The sequence below is a fragment of the Nomascus leucogenys genome, chromosome 8, assembly GCF_006542625.1.
Source record: "Nomascus leucogenys isolate Asia chromosome 8, Asia_NLE_v1, whole genome shotgun sequence".
NCBI lineage: Eukaryota > Metazoa > Chordata > Mammalia > Primates > Hylobatidae > Nomascus > Nomascus leucogenys.
Window position 1 is genome coordinate 260,112 of NC_044388.1, and position 14,940 is coordinate 275,051.

At 54.2% G+C, this 14,940-nt stretch overlaps 1 protein-coding gene and 1 non-coding gene across 2 annotated transcripts in view; one reads left to right on the forward strand and one right to left on the reverse strand.

The window, feature by feature from the left end:
• Window positions 1–9,421: 9,421 nt before the first annotated feature.
• On the reverse strand, window positions 9,422–14,061 carry LOC105740116. The gene is made up of 3 exons (XR_004031248.1): window positions 13,603–14,061; window positions 11,855–11,904; window positions 9,422–9,457 (listed from the first exon to the last, which is right to left on the reverse strand). It is a non-coding gene; the product is annotated as an uncharacterized LOC105740116 (transcript).
• Window positions 13,598–14,940, forward strand: part of FIGNL2 (fidgetin like 2) — a 28,335-nt gene continuing 26,992 nt past the window's right edge. The window contains exon 1 of the mRNA XM_030816523.1: window positions 13,598–13,626. The gene's annotated coding sequence lies outside the window, so the exon portion shown is untranslated. The remainder of the gene's footprint in view (window positions 13,627–14,940) is intronic.

Genomic DNA, 14,940 nt, shown 5'->3' on the forward strand with positions numbered 1-14,940 from the left:
CCCACCGGATCAAGCGCGCTTCAGAGTCTCTCGCCTTCTCAGCTGCTCCTCAAAACCCACTTCCCCAGGCTGGTTCTGGATGCCTCTCCTCCCCCTTGACATAAAGGTGTTTTGGGCTTCCAGCTACGAGAGACCCAACTTAAAAATGGCTTATACAGCATTTATGATGTCGCACAACAAGAAGTCCCAAGGCTGTTGGTGAAGTCAGTGGCTCAACAGTGTTATGAAGGACCTAGGTTACTTCTGTACTTCTTTGTTTCTTGTTTTTTTTTCTTTTTCTTTCCTTCTTTCGTCAGCTTTATTGAGATACAATTTATATGCAGTAGGATGCACAGATTTTATTTTATTGTTTATTTATTTATTAAGACAGTGTCTCCCTCTGTCACCCAGGCTCGAGTGCAGTAGCACAATCACAGCTTACTGCAGAATTGACCTCCTCGGGCTGAGGTGATCCTCCCACCTCATCCTCCTGAGTAGCTGGGACTACAGGCATGCACCATCATGTCTAGCTAATTTTTGTGGTTTTTGTAGAGACAGGGTGTCACCATGTTGTCCAGGTTGGTCTCGAACTCCTGGACTCAAGATACCTGCCTGCCTGGGCATCCCAAAGTGCTGGGATTATGGGGCATGAGCCACTGTACCTGGCCAGGATGCACAGATTTTAAAATTACAGTTTGATGAATTTTGACAAGTGTTTACCTGGTCACCACCATTCCAATCAAGATGTGGAATATTGACATCATGCAGCAAGTCCCCTCCTGTCCATAGGCAGTCAGTGCCCCCCACCCCCGGCCACCTCCTGCTACAGGTAATCTGATGTTTATCTCTAGATCAGTTTTGCATATTCTAGGCAAAATATTGTATGTACTCTTCTGTGTCCGGCCCTTTGGCTTCAGACAATGGTTTTGAGATTCACGCGTTTTATTGTATCAATAGTTTTTTTTTTCTTTTTTTTTTTTGAGATGGAGTCTCGCTCTGTCACCCAGCCTGGAGTGCAGTGGAGCGATCTCGGCTCACTGCAAGCTCCGCCTCCTGGGTTCACGCCATTCTCCTGCCTCAGCCTCCCAAGTAGCTGGGACTACAGGCGCCTGCCACCACGCCCGGCTAATTTTTTTGCATTTTTAGTAGAGATGGGGTTTCCCCATGTTAGCCAGGATGGTCTCGATCTCCTGACCTTGTGGTCTGCCTGCCTCGGCCTCCCAAAGTGCTGAGATTACAGGCGTGAGCCACCGCACCCGGCCTCTTTTTTTTTTTTTTTTTTAGATACAGGGTCTCGCTATGTTGCCCAGGCTAGTCTCAAACTCTTAGGCTCAAGCAATCCACCTGCCTCAGCTTCTCAAAGCGTTAGATTCCAGGCGTGAGCTCATGCCCGGCTCATTGTTATTGCTGAATAGGTTTCCGCTCAAAATATTCCACCACATTTCTTTCTCTTCTTTCTGCCATGCTTATCCTCTGGATTTTTGTCCTTGTATCCTGACTTCCTTCAAAGTCACAAGGTAGATGCTGCAGTTTCAGACACCACAGGCAGACAATGACATTCAGAGGCCAAGAAAAACTGTTTCTCTTTCAGCCTCTGTGAAATCTTTTTAGAAGCTCCCCACAAAACATCCCCTTATGTCTCATAGGCCAAATCATGCCACGTGTCCATTCTTAAATGGAATTTTAGAGACCAGCCTGGGCAACATAGGGAGACCTCGTCTCTACAGAAAACTAAAAAAATTAGCCAGGCATGGTGGCACACACCTGTAGTCCCAGCTACTCAGGAAGCTGAGGAAGGAGAATCACTAGAGCCCAGGAGGTTGAGCCTGCAGTGAGCGGAGATTGTGCCACTGCACTTCAGCCTGGGCAAGAGTAAGACCCTGTCTGAAAAAATAAATAAATAAATTCTGTGATGTCGCTTCTGCTATTAGGTTATAGAAAGACTATGGCTGCCGGGCACGGTGGCTCACACCTGTAATCCCAGCACTTTGGGAGGCCGAGGCGAGTGGATCACCTGAGGTCAGGAGTTCAAGATGAGCCTAGCCAACGTGGTGAAACCCCGTCTCTACTAAAAATACAAAATTAGCCAGGCATGGTGGGGCATGCCTGTAATCCCAGCACTTAGGGAGGCCGAGGCAGGCAGATCACCTGAGGTCAAGAGTTCAAGACCAGCCTGGCCAACATGGTGAAACCCCGTCTCTCCAAAGACACAAAATTTAGACAGATTAGACAGGCATGATGGCGGGTGCCTGTAATCCCAGCTACTTGGGTGGCTGAGGTGGGAGAATTGCTTGAACCTGGGAGGCGGAGTTTGCAGTGAGCTGAGATTGAGCTATTGCACTCTTGGTTGGGTGACAGAGCAAGACTCCATCTCAAAACAAAAACAAAAACAAAAACAAAAAAACTGTGGCTTCTGTCTTGAATGTTTACTGATGCTTTCTCTTGGATCATTTGCTGTTGGGGTGGGAAGCCAGGGCCATGTCATAAAGACAGTTAGGAGGCCTATAGGGAGGCCCATGTGGTGAAGCCCTGAGGTGGTCTCTAGCCAGTAGCCAGCTAGGAACTGAGGTCTATGCACAGCCATGTGAGTGAACTTGAAAGTGGGCTCTCCAGTCCCACATGCCTGCAGCCCCCAGAGGACAGCTTGAGTGCAGCCTCATAAGAGACCAGGAGCCAGAACCACCCAGTTAAGCCATACCCAGAGTTCTGACCCACAGAAAGTACAATATAAAATGTTGATTGCTTAAAGCTGCTAAGATTTGGGGTAATCTTTTTTTTTTTTTTTGAGATGGAGTTTCGCTCTTGTTGCCCAGGCTGGAGTGCAATGGCGTGATTTCTGGCTCACCGCAAACTCTGCCTCCTGGGTTCAAGTAATTCTCCTGTCTCAGCCTCCTGAGCAGCTGGGATTACAGGCATGTGCCACCACATCTGGCTAATTTTGTATTTTTAGTAGAGACGGGGTTTCTCCATGTTGGTCAGGGTGGTCTTGAACTCCCAACCTCAGGTGATCTGCCGGCCTTGGCCTCCCAAAGTGCTGGGATTACAGGCGTGAGCCACCGCGCCCAGCCGATTTGGGGTAATCTTTTATGCAGCAATAGATAATTTGGTAGAGCACTTTTTTTTTTTTTTGGAGACAGTCTCGCTCTGTGGCCCAGGCTAGAGTGCAGGGGCACGATCTCGGCTCACTGCAATCTCTACCTCTTGGGTTCCAGCGATTCTCCTGCCTCAGCCTCCTGAGTAGCTGGGACTACAGGTGCCCACCACCACGCCTGGCTAATTTTTGTAATTTTAGTAGAGACGGGGTTTTACCATGTTGGCCAGGCTGGTCTCGAACTCCTGACCTTAGATGATCTGCCCACCTCGGCATCCCAAAGTGCTGGGATTATAGGTGTGAGCCACCGCACCCGGCCCACTTTTTTTTTTTTTTTTGAGACGGGGTCTCACTCTGTCGCTCAGGCTGGAGTGCAGTGGTGCAATCTCAGCTCACTGCAACCTCCGCTTCCTGGGTTCAAGCAACTCTTGTGCCTCAGCCTCCCGAGTAACTGGGATTACAGGTGTGTGCCACCATGCCAGGCTAATTTTTTTGTATTTTTAATCTCTATTAAAACCATCTCTACGGGGTTTCACCATGTTGGCCAGGTTGGTCTTGAACTCCTGACCTCAAGTGATCTGCCCACCTTGGCCTCCCAAAGTGCTGGGATTACAGGTGTGAGCCACCGCGCCCAGCCTGGTAGAGCACTTTTAAGAAATGTTCTGTATCACCAGTACTTGTAAGATGGCCCAGATGCTGATTCTGTGTGGAAAAACAGATATTGACAGCTGGGAGTTGAAAAGTGATCCAAGAATCAGACTCTGAATGGGGTAAAGTTTTAGGAGAACCTTAACCAGTTTATTTCACCCATGTTTTCCTTGTTACATAAGTACAAAAGTAGTAAGTCTAAGAGAACCTTTTCAGTAAGTGTAAAATAAAAATTCTAAAAAAAATTCTAAGTGATAAGAAGTCATCGTCACTTTAATCAGCAGTTTTAGTGTTTTTTCTCTCTCTTTTTTTTTTTTTTTCAGATGGAGTCTTGCTCTGTTATCCAGGCTGGAGTGCAGTGGCGGGATCTCGGCTCACTGCAAGCTCTGCCTCCCGGCTTCAAGCAATTCTCCTGCCTCAGCCTCCTGAATAGCTGGGATTACAGGCACCTGCCGCCACGCCCAGCTAATTGTTGTATTTTTAGTAGAGACAGGGTTTCACCATGTTGGCCAGTCTGGTCTTGAACTCCTCACCTCGTGATCCACCCGCCTCGGCCTCCCAAAGTGCTGGGATTACAGGCGTGAGCCACCGCGCCCGGCCAGTGTTTTTTCTTTCTAAAGTACATGAAGTATGGTGGTTCATGCCTGTAATCCCAGCACTTTGGGAGGCCGAGGCTGGAGGACGGCTTCAGCCCAGGAGTTCAAGACCAGCCTGAGCAACATAGCAAGACCCTGTCTCTGAAAAATCAATCAATCAATCAATCAACCAAGTACATGAAGCAGCAGTGCTTCTTAATATCAGTGGTGTCTAAATTGGATGAAATACGATCATGTATTTTCCTTATTGTAGGAGCCATTATGAGAGGAGTTTTCTGGCACTTGCAGCAGAGGATCTGAATTCAGGGGAGCACAGGAATAGGGCTGAGGAGGAGGTGTGTAAGGGGAAGCAGGGAACACGTCTATGAGGGAGAGTGGGCAGAGATTTGTGGCAAAAAGCTCAGGAATATTTCCAGGGGTAGCTTTGTGAATGGGTCCCTGTTGAAGTGTGTTTGTTCTAACCCTCCAATAGGTTAATAAGAGCCTGGGGTCTATGCCACCCATGATGCCTAGCAATTGCTGGTGGCATTGGAAATGCCTGCATTTCCCAAACAAAAATAAGGACATATGACCTAACATAAGAGTTTTCTGGTTGGTGCAGTGGTTCATGCCCATCATCCCAGCACTTTGGGAGGCCAAGGCGGGCAGATCACTTGAGGTCAGGGGTTCGAGACCAGCCTGGCCAATGTGGCGAAAATTCGTCTCTACTGAAACGAACAAACAAACAAAACTCACAAAAATTAGTTGAGCGCGGTGGCTCACGCTTGTAATCCCAGCACTTTGGGAGGCCGAAGAGGGCGGATCACGAGGTCAGGAGATCGAGACCACGATGAAACCCCATCTCTACTAAAAATACAAAAAAAAAAAGTTAGCCGGGCCTGGTGGCGGGCGCCTGTAGTCCCAGCTACTCGGAGAGGCTGAGGCAGGAGAATGGCGTGAACCCGGGAGGCGGAGCTTGCAGTGAGCCGAGATTGCGCCACTGCGCTCCAGCCTGAGCGACAGAGCGAGACTCCGTCTCGAAAAAAAAAATAAATGAGAGTTTTCCTATATTTAAAATTTTGGTGTGCACCAGTAAGCCTTTACCATTTACAGCTTTACGGCCTTATGACTGATGCAAGGGAAGATGGAAACACGCTGGGGAAGGATGCTTCCTCAGGGGCATCAGGCGCCCGTCGCAGCTCCCAGAAGTGTGGCCAGTTGTTGGGCAAATGTCCAGGGGCCAAAATCCGCACAGGGCACGAGGGGGCCTGGGGTTGGAGATCTGGTTAGTATTTTGAGCAGAGTTACACATGGATCGGGATTCATAGACTTTGAGGAGTTTGCCTTCCCATCGGGAGGGAGTGGAGCTGTATCAACAAAGCACTTTGCAGAGAGGGAAGAGGGCAACCCAGGGGCTTAAGTTCCCTGGGTAAAGGGCAGCCCAGGATTTGAACTCGGGCAACCTGGCTCCAAAGCCTGTGCATGCGATAGTCACTACGTTTTGGCCTTTGAGATCTGTGGGGAGTTTTGCAACCACTGAATCCAAGCTCCTGATTTTACAGTTGAGGGAGCAGGACTCGCCCAAGGTCCATGGGGATGGGGTGGCTGAGCAGGACTCTGCTGGGCGTTGTGGATTAGTGTTGGTAAAAGGAGGGGCGGGGGCTGTAGGCATGGATGCTAGCTGGCCTCCCCACCCTGCCGCAATGCAAAGTGCCCCTGCTTTCCATCCGGGGAAAGGGCGCAACTTGATGGGGGTGGAGGGCGCAGGTTCGGGAAGCCGCCCGCCTACTTCATTCCCGGGATTCCCAAGGCAGCCATTGTCCAAGAGGAATGTTGGGCCAGCAACACGGAGGGCGGGGCCTCTTCCCGTTCCCCAGACAAGCCTGCTTTGTGCTCTCCACCCCGGCCCCTCCTGGCCCTCACCAGCCAGACCTTCCCAGCATTTTTCAGGGGTCTCAGGGCAGGTCTCTAAGAGATGAAGCTACTTGGAGAGGAAAGGACCATGGGAGATGTACTCAACCCTGGAGGTCTGGGAGGGCTGCCTGGAGGAGAGGTGAGAGCACTGCCCAGAGGCCTGGGCTCCTGTCTCCTCAGAGATAAAAATATGCATTCCTAGCCTCTGGTTACTAGAACTTTATCCTAAGGCAATAATTAGACACGTGCACAAAAGTGGAAGTTACAGGTTTGTTCATGAAGCTTTTATTTCTGGAAAAAAATCAACAACAAAGGAAACTTTTTTTTTTTTTTTCCAGAAGAGTCTTACTCTGTTGCCCAGGCTTGAGTGCAGAGGTGAGATCTTGGCTCACTGCTACCTCTGCCTCCCAGGTTCAAGCTATTCTCCTGCCTCAGCCTCCCTAGTAGCTGGGACTACAGGAGTGCGCCACCATGCCCACCTAACTTTTGTATTTTGAGTAGAGATGGGGTTTCACCATGTTGGCCAGGCTGGTCTCAAACTCCTGACCTCATGATCCGCCCGCCTTGGCCTCCCAAAGTGCTGGGATTACAGGCAAGAGCCACTGCGCCCGGCCAGGAAACTTCTTAAATTAATTTAGACATGTCCACTTGATGGAATATTAAGCTGTCATTAACAATTGTGTGGTATAAACATATTATAGCCAGAGAAAGATGTTCAAAATATTTGTCCATTGGCCGGGTGCGGTGGCTCACGCCTGTAATCCTAGCACTTTGGGAGGCCGAAGTGGGTGGATCACTTGAGGTCAGGAGTTTGAGACCAGCCTGGTCAACATGGTGAAACCCCGTCTCTAGTAAAAATGCCAAAATCAGCCAGCTGTGGTGGCACATGCCTGTAATCCCAGCTACTTAGAGGCTGAGGCAGGAGAATTGCTTGAACCTGGAAGGTGGAGGTTGCAGTGAGCCGTGATCATACCACTGCACTCCAGCCTGGGCAACAGAGCAAGGCTCCCTCTCAAAAAAAAAAATTGTCTATTAAGAAAAGTATATTATAAAACACTGTGGAGATCTCTCTCTCTCTCTCTCTGTGTGTGTGTGTGTGTGTGTGTGTGTGTGTGTGTGTGTGTGTGTGTGGAGAGAGATAGATAAATAGAATAATATCTAACTGACTCCAAAATGGTTTTTTTGTTTGTTTTGTTTTGAAATGGGGTCTTGCTCTGTTGCCCAGGGTGGAGTGCATTGGCGCAATCACAGCTCACTGCAGCCTCAATCTCCCCGGCTCAAGCAATCCTCCCACCTGGGTCTCCCAAGTAGCTGGGACCACAGGCCCCCCACCACTGTGTCCGGCTAACTGACTCCAAAATATTACTGGTGGTTATCTCTGGGTGGTGGGATTAAAGGCATTGGATTTTTAATTTTTTTTGTTTTCTGCTTATCTATTTTTTCTTATGAGTATTTTTTAAATAATAGAAATGGGTTTTACTACGTTGCTCAGGACTCATGCAATCCTCTTGCCTCGGCCTCCTGAGTAACTGGGGCTGTAGGCACATGATGCCTTTCGAATTTTTGTAAAAGGTGTTCTGCTTGTGTAACTAAAGTGTGTGTGTGTGTCTGTGTGGGCAGCTTAACTGCCCACTGCTCTAGGGTGGGTATCCTTCACTCTCAGAAGTTTCTCCAACGTGGTACCTGCCCTGGGAGGGTAAGAGGGACAGCTGTTGAGGCATTAGAAAAATGAGTGTCAAATAGGCAGCCCCTGAGCCTAATCATAATAGCAACAACTCACTTAGCACTTTGCAAGGCGTTTTCACACACATTATCTTATTTGAATCCAACCACGACCCTGTGAGGTCACATCATCATCCTTTTCCAGGTGGGGAGACAGGCTCCCCAAGATTAAGTGGCTCCCCAGAGACAGTGCAGAAAGTGACAGAGGTGGGATTCAGTCCAGGGTCTCTGACCTTCAACCCTGGCACCCCGCTGCCTCCCTGACTCATGTCCATTACAGCATGCAGCATTTGTTCTTCCACCTGTCCCTGTCCCCCACTGACCCTGGGATCTTACTTGAGTCATTGTTCCTAGAACTTAGTACACTCAGGCATCAGTACATGCTATTGAATAAAAGAATGAATGAACATTCAAACCTGGAGCCCTGGTGAAGCAGGTCATGGTAGGTTACAAACTTGTTCTTTAGAGCCCGTGCATTCTTTTTTTTTTTTTGAGACAGAATCTTGCTCTGTCGCCCAGGCTGGGGTGCAGTGGTGTGATCTTGGCTCACTACAACCTCCACTTCCAGGGTTCAAGTAATTCTTCTGCCTCAGCCTCCCAAATAGCTGGGACTAGAGGTGCCTGCCACCACACCCGGCTAATTTTTGTATTTTTAGTAGAGATGGGGTTTCACCATCTTGGCCAGGCTGGTTTCAAATTCCTGACCTCAGGTGATCCATCTGCCTCAGCCTCCCAAAGTGCTAGGATTACAGGCGTGAGCCACCATGCCTGGCCTAGACTGTGCATTTTTATACTTGCTATATTCTCTGTATTTATTTCTCTTTTGTTCTTTAACATTTTGCAAAGCTCTTTGGAAGACAGCTGACAGCAAGAGTTGCCAAAGGAATGGCTCTCCCTGGATCTGAACTTGTTCCTCCCCACTGTACACACCCATAACTGGAGACAGCCACCCCTGAGGCCAAGGGAGCAGAGGGGAGGCTCTTGGGTGTCTCCCTTCCTTACCTGAAGGGAGGGTTTCTATCTAGAACCAATGCTCGGGAAGGATGAGATTCTACACACTGAGTCATGCTGAGCACACACCCTCCCTTCCACACCCTGGCAGACTCCAGGCCCAAAGAGGTGGAGGTTCAAGGGTGGGGTGCAGATACCGAGGCTGGGCGAGTTAGGGAAGGCATGCTGGAGGAGAGACCTGGAAGGCTGGTTTAGGAAGGGGAGGAGGTTGGGGCTGAAGGGAGAGAAGCAGGGAACCTACTCCAGTAGTGCTGGATGATTTAAGTACAACCAGATGTGCTGGGAATCTCTTGTCAGGCTCAGGCCCAGAGAGGGCAGAGTGGGGGTGGAGAGACCGCTGGGCCACTTGGATTTGCAGTTCCCTATTTTGCCCTGGGTCTGTAAGCTTTAGGGAGCAAAGAAGCCCAGTAGGATTCCAGAGGTTCCAGATGGGCTCGCATGTTAGAGGGCGGATCATGCACGACTTGGGGGAGGCTTCTGCCTTTGGACAGGGTGGAGTGGGCTCAACCCCTAGAACCTGGGGGGGACAAAAGATTGGAAGTGCTCTGTTAGGATGCAGGACAGATAGGGAAGACTTTACAGAGAAGGGCATACCTGAGTTGGGTTCTGAAGGATGAATAGGAGCTCACCAGGCAGAGTAGGGAAATGAGATTCCAGGCAGAAAGATTCTGAGGTATTAAAAAGGTATGCATGTTTAGTGAGAGTTTCTGTGTGACTGTAAGGTACATCGTGGGATCAGTTTGGGGTGCTGGCTGAAAAGCTGTGCTGCAGGATGGTGCAGGATGTGCCTCTGCTCACAGAACAAACAGCAGGGCCATGTGTGGGGCAACGATTTTGGAAGCGAGGTATCAGGGTCCTTGCCAAGTGTTGGGCCCCAAGGAGTTAGTGGTGACTGATACCCACCCAGCTCCTCCTCCCAAGTCTGAGCTGCATAGAGGGAGGAACATGTTTTCTAGTTTGCCTACAGGCTTTCGAGGGCTCCTAGGCTGGATGTGGGGTGGGGATAGGATCCAGACCAGACACAGCTTGTAGCACAGTGGGAAGGCAAAGCTGGTATACATTCATGAAGAGTAAGAGTTTTGGAGGTGGTTTGATCAGGGTTGGGGAGGCACTGGGAACTGGGCCTTGATGGGCAAACAGCAAGAATGAGAAGGGCTAGAACTTCCATTTGTGGGGACAGCAGCCTGAGTCCCGGGCAAGTGTGGTTGGGGGGAAGCCCAGCTGGGTGTGGTGCCCTCTGGGCACGCACCCCAATTCCCCAAGCCAGGACACATTTCCTTCCTTTCCTGCTCATAATGACTCCTGAGTGGCCAGTCCAGAGGACCACAAAAAGGCCTCCCCGCCCTTTCCTCTTCCTCTCTTCCATTTCTTTCTCCCTTCCTCCCCCCACCCCATCCTTCCCCCAACCCGGGGCCCTTTTCTTTCCTTCCTCCTCACCCTACTTGCTCCTCCCGCCCTCTCTCTCTAGCTTTTACTTCCTCCCTCTAACTCTCCCCCCTCCCTCCAAAATCCTTAGTGCTGATTCTCCCTAGACCCATGGAGTTATTTTTCTTCTTAATGTTTTTAGAAAGCCCTTGTTGCAGGTCTCTGGACCAGGAAGGTCACACACTCCCACACTTCTGCTGCACACCCACAGGCATGCGCCCGCAGCAGGTGCCTGCACTCAGCCACACAGCCAAGCATAGCACCTGTCTCCCCTGGGGGCGGGATGGGGGTGGGATTCTCCACCTTGGATGTGATACCAGCAAAAGGGCTGGGAAAGAATGGAGGGCCCTCTGCAGAAGCCACACATTACCACCATCATTACCTCTGTTATTATCCAATCCGTTGCCAGGCACTTGACCTGCCTGGGGATGATCACAACCACCTCAGCAGGGGCTCTCAGGGCACAGAGCCCTTGACTGGGGACAGCCAGGAGTGAGGTCCGCCCAGAGTCCTCAGAGATCAGTCTCTCAGGGCCCCGCCCAAGAGGGCAGGAGGTAGAGATGTGATGAACGGCCTTCTGCCAGGACGGAGGATTTGTCAGCCCAGGAGGCTGGATGATGTATTAACAGGACTTTAATGAGCTCTGGGAGGGGCAGCCACACTTCATCGCCTGAGCACTGGTGCAGGGTGGGAGGTGGAGGGGTGAAGTGATCAACCTCACCCCCACCTGCTAACTAAACCTCTTAATGTCACCCACAGCAGTCTGCCCACTGGAAACAACTCAGTACTGCCAAGCTGCTGGCCTTGCCCCTGGAGTCCAGCCTTCTCCAGCAGGCTGGTGTCTTCCACCAACTCACTAGCGAGGCCTTCCTTAGCTTTAAGCTTGTCCTTCCTTTACTCCCGGACTCCTAGAAGATGAAGGAGAACTGGATCCCCGTTCCAGGGGAGTGCATGATCAATTCCTTCCTTCACGCTGAGCCCCTCAGTCCAACCCCACTCCTGTCATCCCCCCTTCCCTGGAGCGTGGTGGAGCAGGATCCCCATTGGCAATGCCATACTTGGCTTCCTGGCACTAATCCTGCTGGCTGAGGCACCCAGCTCATGAGGATATTAGTCTTTCCCTTAGTTCCTGTCTCTGGCTCTCGGGGAACCTGACAGGTAGGGGTGGAAACAGTGCAGTGGATTCTAGATCCAGCTTTGCTGTGTGACCCCAAGTGTGTCACTTCTCCTCTCTGGGCCTCCAGTGCTCCAACAATAAGGAAATATTCAAGGAGTTCCTTCCAGCTGGTATCCTGGGATTGTCCCTCCAGCAAGGGTTCCAGTCTCCTAGCATGGTGGCTGTGGCTCCCTTCATCCTGCCGGATTCTGAAGCCAGGGGCTACTCTAGCACTCTGAGCCTTGACACATCCCTCCTCCTGTGCCAGGGCAGGGCCCTGGGGGTGTGGAGTGGCAAGGAAGAGAGAATTCTGGAGATGGAGAAGACACTGACCTTGGCAAGTTCCAGAACCTGCGTAGGTGCTGGTTGCTTCCATATGTGGGCTGGGAAAGAAGTGGGAGCTACTGAGGCCCTCCCCTTCTGTTTTCCCGAGTGGCACCTAAAGGAGTGCTCCAGATCTGTCAGACCCTAGAGCCTGCAGGGGAATCTGCATTAGAAGAAGGGAGGGGGTAGTGTTTGGAGTTCTACAGGCTAGTGGGTGAGAGCCAATCTTGCCCTACTGACACTCAGGCTAGGCAGCCACTCGAAAGGAAAACAAGCTCTCAGGAGAGAGGACCCTGAAGCACTGCCCTTGGGTGGAAACACGATTGCCTTGGGACCTCTGGAGGCTCAACATCAGGAAGGTTCTCTGGACCCTCCATCATCAGCACAGCCCTCCTCCTCCCTTCTCCTGGGGCAAAGCCGGTTCCTGGCCTTTATCCCTCATGAAGCCCTGAGTGTGTGTGTGTTGGGCAGAATTCTGTCTACCCTTCGACTGGGAGCTCCAGGAAGACAGGGCTGTGCCTCTTGGACTCTCTTGGGTATCCCTGGTGCCCAGTCCAACGTTTGGCACAAAGTTAACACTCAGTATGTATCTGTTGAACGGATGTCTTTGGACACTCTCAGTGGACTAGAGGTCTGGGACTCATCCCTCATCTTTTCTTCCTGCCAGTCATCCTGCTTGGCCCAGTGTGACTGCCGCCTTCTGGGGAAGCCCTCCAGTGGAGCCCTCTGTTTAGATCTCACACCCTACAGTCCGCTGCCCCCGTCCAGTGCTCGCCCTCCTCCCCCGCAGCCACCCGCTCCCCGAGTGGCATCAGCGCAGAGCCGCGGCCTTGCCTGGCGGTGCGCCCTGCCCTCTGCAGCCCGGGAGGGCAGGCGCAGCAGAGTCCCGCGCGCAGTGGGTTCTCAGCTCACCTGGGGGCGGAGGAAGTGAGCAAGAGTCCTCCAGGCTGTGGCCAGGGGGCCAAGGCAGTCCTGGGAAAGGGGGTCTGGGGCGGCCCGCGGACGGGGCGGGCCCAGGCCGGCTGCCTTCCCCTTTGCCCTTCGACCCAGGAAGCCGCCCACATCCAGCGGACGCGCTCGACGGGCTGGGCTGCTCAGTCCCGGCCTCGGCCCCGTCCCCGGGCCGTCCCCCACCCCTACCCGCCGGCCCGACCCCCACCCCTGCCCCAACTTCCCGCTCCGACGGCCGAGAGAGGCGGGGCGGACGGGTCTGAGAGTGGCGAAGGACACTCTCCACACCGAGGGTCATTTGCTCTTTTTTCCCCTCTGTGGCTAATTTATTTTAGAGCCAGGGGCGGGAGGGGGCGGGGCCAGCCGGGAGGGTGGCGAGGAGGGGCTGGGCAGGCCCAGGGGAGGTGGGGGCGGGGCGGGGGCGAGGGGGGGGAGGGCGGGGAAGAAGCCGGGAGTGGAGGGGCCAGAGAAGGGGCGGGAGCTGGGGGAAGAGAGGGGCACTAGGAGAGGGAGGAGCAGGGAAAGGGGAGGGGAGCTAGGGCCTGCGAGGGAGGGCGCTGGGGGCGGGCGAGGGGAGGCGGGGGTGGGGGTGGGGGGTCTTGCCTGCGGGGGGAGCCGGGGCCGCCCCTTGTCCGGCCACCCCCACTGCCCAGTCCCGCTCCCGCCCGCGGCGGCCGCAGCAGCCGCAGCAGCAGCGGCTCCAGGATGGTGAGCGCCACTGCCCCCCAGCCCAGGCCTGTCGCCCCCGGCCCGCGCCGCCGCCCCGGTCCCCGGGCCGGACGCGCCCCCAGGCCGCGCACACTCACCTAGGACGCGGCCGTGATGCCGAGGTACGGGGCCGCGGGCGGGCCGGGATGGGGCGGGGGGAGGTGACCGTTCGGTCAGGGTGTCCGGAGCTTTGTCCGCCGGCGCGGGGCCGGAGAGGGCGGAGAGGGCGGGGGCTGCGGGTCGCGGGGTTCAACTCGGCGGGGGTCGGAGGGCAGGGCCGGCGAGAGACCCTAGCGGGTACGTGGGAGCCGAGGGTCACTTCCCGGGGGGAGGGGGCGGGAAGAGCAGGGGATCGCCGCCCGGCCGCCGACGGGCACCCGTCTCGCAGCCCCCTCTGGTGCGGAGGCTGCAGCGAAAGCGAGCAGCCGGCTCGGGGGCGTCTGCTGGCCTGGGGGTGGGGAGCCAGGGTTTGCGGGTTCGGGTCCCAGAAGGATCCAGCGTCCGGAGCCCGAGGGCCGGCCCGCAGGCCCCTCCCACTCCGTCAGGTCTTTGTCCAGCGGCCCCAGTGTGTGTGGGAGGGGTGGGGGCTGGGTTACTGGCCCGGAGATTCCCCAGCATGGTGACGGGGCAGTGACAGGAGACCGAGGCTACTTAGGGTCCCCGCGCCCCTAACGCCCACCCTCTTCATGTCTTCTCCCCTGGCCCGGGAGAACAGAGCCCGCGTCTCAGAGTCAGGGGGTTGTAGGAGGCTGTACTCACCTTCACCCTGGGGCTACAGGCAACGAGGGGGACCCCCGGAGCGGCCAGCTCTCCAGAGAGAGGGCCCCTCAAACTTCCCCACCGCAAGAGCCCCCTCTTGTTCTACACGGAGATTCGCATGCTAGCAACCCCCCTCTGCAGAGGGTCCTTCGCAGATTGTTGAGCCCTGTAGGTGATCAGCAAATGCTGGTCCCGTTCCCCAGCCCCGCTGGTCCCCCTGCCCCCCGCCGGAGGAGGAGGCCTGGGAAGGGGTCTGCGCGGGGCAGAGAGCGCGCGGCCTGGACCCTGCGCCCAGCGGCGGCCCGGAGCGCAGGGGTGGGTGGACGGGTGGGTGGGCTGTTAAAGGGACGGTCACTAAATCAGGATTAGGCCGTAGGGCTGTCAGGCTGCCGGCCCTGTCTCCATGGATACCTAATTTGGAGGAGAATAGAGGACGGAAGAATGTTTGTGTTGTCGTCCGCACGGGCTGTGGCGGCGGAGCGGTCTCCCGCTCTCCGCCCGGCAGCGAGGAGTGGGGACCAGGTTCCAGCCCAGCTCTGGGCTTACGGCGCAGGGGGGCTTCCCGGTTCCTGGGCCGTGGGGCCATCCCTGTGGAGTCGCCCAGTCTCTCTGGAGTGGGCTGGGCCCGCAGATGCCACAGTGCGAAGCCCTCTGACCCTGCAGAGGGAGTCCCGGAC